Source organism: Humulus lupulus, chromosome 1 (genome assembly GCF_963169125.1).
Source record: "Humulus lupulus chromosome 1, drHumLupu1.1, whole genome shotgun sequence".
Lineage (NCBI taxonomy): Eukaryota > Viridiplantae > Streptophyta > Magnoliopsida > Rosales > Cannabaceae > Humulus > Humulus lupulus.
In genome coordinates, this window is record NC_084793.1 from 282231638 (window position 1) to 282238098 (window position 6461).

The 6461-nt window shown below is 37.3% G+C and overlaps 1 non-coding gene across 1 annotated transcript; it reads right to left on the bottom strand.

Moving 5' to 3' along the window:
- Positions 1-5599: 5599 nt before the first annotated feature.
- On the bottom strand, positions 5600-5706 carry LOC133813019 (small nucleolar RNA R71). The gene has a single exon (XR_009884069.1). It is a non-coding gene; the product is annotated as a small nucleolar RNA R71 (small nucleolar RNA).
- Between the last annotated feature and the right edge of the window lie 755 nt (positions 5707-6461).

Sequence of the window (6461 nt, forward strand, 5' to 3'; positions counted from 1 at the left end):
TTGTCTATTTAATTTAATTGAAAGTTATTTTTAGCTTTTTTGAAAATTCATGGCTAAACTTGGTAATAAACTTAAACTAAGGGGCCAAAATAATAATAAAAAATATCATATAATAATACCTATTTTTTCTTTAAAAAATTATGTATTTGGTCATTTTCAAATATTTTTTTTTACCTTTTATCTTCACGTGTTCTTAAACATACATGTAACTATTGATTATCTTTTTTGCTAATAACTAATTAAAGAAAAGCTTAAAGAAAAGAAGATGAACACGTGTTTTTACGTGGTTCAGGTTGCGAATTAATCTTAGTCCACGAGTCACTTGTATAGGATTTGAAGAACTTGCAAAAATCAAGTTCTCTTGAGGGTTTCAGGCAGCGTATGGGCTCACTCTGAAACTAAAAATTGGGATCATTTACAAATGTGTACCCTAGCCCTATTTATAAGCAGTTGGAGCAATTAAGCTCATTGATTGGAGTTGATTACAATTATTATCCCTTAATGGGGATTTGTTACATAATAATGAACATTCTTGTAGTAAATGAGCTGGTGGGCTCCAGCGTATCTTGGTGAGCACATCTTTGGGGAATGTTAGCCCACTATTTTGTTGGGGGAGACGATGTCAGAGTGGTAGCTGCATGTTTTCCCATGTTAGACGGCATTGTGGTGCATCCATTTTGCTGCTTATACAGAATCGACACCACGATCCATGTGACAGTGGGTGTCAGAATGCTGTCTGTGGTCTAGGGTCATCGTGCTTGACACCTAGCTACCCTTCTCCTGAGCCGGAGGAAGGTCCTCGTAGACCTGGAGGAGATGGTCTTGTAAGACTTGGAATACCATCTTGGAACATGGTCCTCGTGAGGTGGTGCTTCTAGGAGGAAGTGCTCCTTAGGTGCGGGTGGACCCAAGTTGAAGGATGGTTTTTACCTCCTGTGGAACCCAAAGTGGGCTCCACGAGACTTCACCAGCTTCCGTAGAACCCTAACTTCCTTTAAAGTATGTCACATGTCATTTGGTGAAAACGTGAACAATTGTAACCAAAAATAACTGAAAACTCTATGATATAAAGTTATTTAGTCTTCTTTTACACTTGATTTTATAAGAAAAGAGTGTTGAATTGAGTCTTTAATCGTTAATGTTTTAGTTAATTTGATCTTTGTATCTTGTGTAGTTTAATTTTAGAGTTGAGTTTGTTTTAGCTATTTTGGACTTAAAGAATTATTTTGCTTTCATTTTATGTGATAAAGGAGCGCAAGCTAGTTTGGGAAGCAAAACGAGTGGAAAATTTGGCAAGAAATAGTGGAAACATGCTGAAATATGTAGTTTTGCTAAGATGATTGTTGCAGCATTCTGGAGCTGCATGGTCAACTATAGCCCAGCTGGAAAAAGTCACTGCTAAGTGGCTTTGCCAGCTAGCGTGAGGTGTAAAAATAGCCACATGGGCACTCTTATGTCAGAATTATGGTGAACTAAAGAAAGGTGGGCCTAAAAGGGGAAACGTAGTGGATTGAGCTTACTAATTTTAGAAGGGAATTGTACCCTAGGGTAAAGAGGGAGCATCACATGAAAGAGGGGGGAGGCAGCCATATTTTGGGGAGATTGGGAGAGTTGCAAGTACAGGGTGAGAGGAGGAAGGAGAAGAACAAGAAGAGAAAAGAAGATGAATCTTACATCACCATTGAAGAAATTTTGTTCTTACTCTCTCTCTCTCTCTCTCTAGATTTGTATTTCCTCTTTTGATTTGTGAATTTTGATACTCATGGGCAGAATTGAAAGTGGATTTATGCTCTTTAAATTAGCCATGAACTAATCTTTTCTGGCTTGAATTGTTGATGAACTCTATGTCTTAATTCTAAATTTCTAGCACTTTATTTTAGTAATTTACCTATTGTTTATTCAATTGTGCTTAATGATGAATTCTTGTTATTGCTTGATTGCCAATTACAAGATATTAAGTTATATTTATGTTGGGAAGTTTGAATATAATGGATATATTTGAATGACATAAGTGGATAATCTTGTTAGATTATGTTTGAGAATAGCATAGGAATGTGTTATTTGCCTTGTGTAACAATGATGAATTGCTGCTTCATTCTGGATTCTTTAACTTGATTGGCATAGGAATATGTTAAATTAAGTGGAAAATTAATATCACGGGTCTTAGAAAAGTTCCATGCACGTGTTTTGAATTCTTGTTAACTCTGTGTAATGCCCCCAAAATCCCTAATAAGGTTTATGACCTTGATTAGGAGGTCGGGATGGCCATAATTGATTTATTATGCCATTAAATGATTATATGCATGTTTATGTGAATTATATTATTATATGATGATAAATGCATGCATATGGGTCCACATTTTATTATAAGGGCATTTTGGTAATTTGACCTGTTGAGGGCGTAATTGTGTATTTTCATGCATGTGGGTGAATTATAAATAATACCACATTATATGTGGATTTTTTCGAGCCATTCGGCATGAGACGATCTTTGATTGCAAGTTATCGGTCTGGTCATAACGGGGTTAATTTCGGGACTCGGGGTGAGTCTCGGGGTGATTTGAGGATTATAATATTGCTGGGAATTAAAGGGTAATGGGATATGAGTTATTAGCATTGAGAATAACGGGAATTGGAGGGCGTTAATTTGTTAAGGATTTTATTTAGGCATGAGGGCATTTAGGTCTTTTCACCCTAAGCTTATAATTATCCATTAGAAGGCTGTGGAAGTGAACTAAAACAGAGCACCTCCTCTTCCTTCTCCCGTACACCATTTCTTCTCTATTTCTTCTTGGATTTTGAAGCTTATTTTGAGGAACCAAGTCAAGGAACCAAGCTGTGATAAGCTAGGGTTATGCTCTACCATTGAAGAGGGTCCTAAGCTGAGATTGAGGTGAGTTTTTAACCATGGAATCTCTTGTTCTTGCTTTGTTTTCTCATTGAGTTTCAGTTGGGTTTTTGGTTTGAAAGTTGAGTTTCAATGGGAGTTTCTGGCAAGGGTTACTTAGGTTGTGATGTCTAGGACATATGTAGATGGTTTTTGGGTTCATTAGGGACTTAAAATAAGGTTTGGAAGCTTTTGGTTTAGGTTGGAACTGGTGGAGTCGAAGGGGGAAAGTTTCAGGGCAAAACTGGCTGGTGGTAGCGCTACAGCGCTACTCAAAGGGGATATTGGTCTGTCTTGAGCGCTGGGGCGCTAGAGGGGTAGCGCTACAGCGCTACCCTGCTTCTTCAGATTTCTATTTTGGGTGTTCTTAAGGGTTTTTGACTTAGGGTTTCAATTCCTAAGGCCCGGGATCGAATCTACTCACCGATTGGGTACAATTCGGGGTCTCGGGAGTGAGGTTTAGGTCAAGATCCTATTAATCGGAGATTGTATTTGGTTGTGACTAGGTGACCGCTAAGGAATTAAATGATTGTTCATTCTCAAGGGTCATTCATTTTTTATTTCTCGCTCGAACCAAAGGTAAGAAAGCTGCACCCCATATGTGACACGAATGGATATTATTGAGGCATGTTGAGTGTTTAAATGTGGACATGGATTGCATATAAAATGCTTAGCAAATCTTGCTTACTTTTGAATGGCACTGACTTACTAGTCAGAATCGACAATGGTGTCAGAACTAGCTGTGAAGCTGTGACTTACTAGTCAAGTTCGACAGTAGTTTTGAGCACTGGTCGTATGTTACTGACCTAAGAGTCAGGAGCGGCATAAGCGTCTTGAACGCAGAGCCGATGAAATATTAGATCTAATCGACATCTGCATTGAATGACTCCTCATGAGCATTAATGTCGGACCGACCTCAAGTTCGATGAAAACTAAAAGCGCTTATCTAGTATAAAAGCTAGTTACTTAGAGCCAGAGTCGGAAGGACTAAGGTGACCTACACGTCACATGGCTAGGAGGGTATGGGACCTCCGAGATTGACTTACTAGTCATCTGACCGAGATTGACTTAGTAGTCATCTACCTAAGAGTGAGAGACTTACTAGTCATCTACTCAGAACGCAGGACTCCACAAACATTTATTTGTACCTGCTTGCATGCGTGTTAAGGCTATTATTGCTAGGCATGCACATTATGATTAGATGACATGTTATTACTTTTCATGAACATATTGAGTTTTCTTGCTGGGCTTCGGCTCACGGGTGCTATGTGGTGTAGGTAAAGGCAAAAGAAAGCTGGGCCATCCTTGAGTTGGAGAGCTTAGGTGATAATGTGTACATATGCGGCTGCTCGACCACCACGGCCGATGGTTGAAAGAGGAACTAGGGTTAAACCTTATTTTTCCGCTTAGATCGGCTGGTTGTAAATATTTTATTGTAATAGACCTTTGAATTATATTTTTTGAATCCCAATGTATACAGTAAACGTTCTAGTGAAACGTTATATCTTAACCAAAAAATTTAACCCTAAATCGTTAATCATACTTAGTTACACGATTATGGCCAAATGACTCGATTAGCGAGTTTAGCACTGTTTAAAATGCACACCGTAACGGTCCCTGGAGTTTAGGGCGTTACACTCTAGGTAGTTTGTTGAGATTTTGTTGCAGCAAAACGTACAGGTCAATTGACATAGAGGGATTTAATAATTCAAGCCTATTTTAACCAATCGATTTTATCTCACTTTTATATTAGCATTGCAGTTTATTTTTGAGCATTTTTAATTGATTCCAAGTAGTGTTAGCTTACAAAAAATCAAAACAATTTAATTTGGTTACTCTTGTGTAATTGTTTGGTAATTTATTGATGCATTTAATTTTAATTTGCAATCCCTGTGAAGACGATCTTGTATACTTATCACTTTATTACTTTTTTTGTGATTGTGTACACTTGCACATATTTGATTGAATATTATCACAACAAGATTTTTAGCGCCGTTGCCGGGGATTGAAATTAGAATTTTGTGTATTATTAATTACTTTGCAATTTATTTTTCTTATTTTGCACTAATCTTGTTTGCTTGATCTTGTGCTTTGCTAGATTGATTCTATTGCATGAACAAGCATCAAGACTTTGAGCTAGCCCCTATTGACCCTGAGATTGAACGTACATGTCAAAGAAGGCTGAGGGAACACCGGGCTCAAATTCACCTTGCTATGGCTCAAGAAGGTGAAGGGGTTAAGGAAATTAGAGCTCAACCCATGCTTAATGTGGCTGTGGGAGTCGTTATTGAAGCAGCCAATGCTTTGAATGCCGCTAATGCAATTGTTATGGCCGATGATAGAGAAATGGCCATAAGGGAGTACGTTGCCCTAATGTTTAATGAGCTGAATGTTGGTATTGTTAGGCTCGAAATTCAAGCTGCTCAGTTTGAGTTGAAGCCCGTGATGTTCCAAAAATTGCAAACAGTGGGTCAATTTAGTGGGTTGCCTACAGAATATCCGCATCTCCATCTTCATTCATTTTTGGAGGTGAGCGATTCATTCAAGTTGCAAGGCATTACTGAAGAGACCTTGAGGTTGAAGTTGTTTCCTTTTTCTCTAAGGGACAGAGCTAGAGCTTGGCTCAATACACTTCCTTCCGACTCACTGACTACATGTCATGAGCTAACTGAGAAATTTTTGATTAAGTACTTCCCTCCAGCGAAAAATGCTAAGTTTCGGAATGAGATTATTTCTTTTCAACAGTTGGAGGATGAGTCAGTATGTGACCCTTGGGAAAGGTTCAAAGAGTTATTGAGGAAGTGTCCACATCATGGCATCCCTCATTTCTTTCAAATGGAGACTTTTTATAATGGTCTCAATGTTGGGGTTTTATGCCCTAATTGAAACCCAATTTATTTGTAATCTCATTTTATTTTCAATAAAAGAATAGAATCATTTTTTGACTTGGTAAATCACTTTGCTCACATGTTTTATTTTCATGATTATTTGTTTAATATAAACTTCTTTAAATCCTGAGTATATAGCTAATCATATTTATAGTGACGTAATCACAGTGGAATATAAATATGATTATATGTTCAAAATAAGTTAGTCCTAAGATTAGTCAGTGCACAGGATTTACACTGACTTTCCAATCTACGATATGATCTACTTACACATAGTAGTGTTATGTTCTTTCCAGAACATTTTTAAAGTAGATAAGATCAAATGTATTTGTTACATCGAACAGGACCAAGTAAACATAACGTTATTATCTATTCTAGTCATATCATATAGTTGACCATATGTCAATTCAATCTCAATTTTCAATGGTTAGTATTCTAACTGATAGTATTATTTGAGTTCTTTGATTTGTTCGTTACTAGCTTACCCTACAGACTAGCCCATACTTATATTGTGACGACCCTAAGGTAGGGTACGTCCGCCACATACTCGTAATTCCAGGGTTTACAAGTATGTTAGGCACTTGACCAAATGAATTAAATGAAATGATACTAAGAAATACAGAAAAACTTAAAACTTTTATATAAACTTATTAATAGGAATTATTACATGTATGAATACTTTAAAT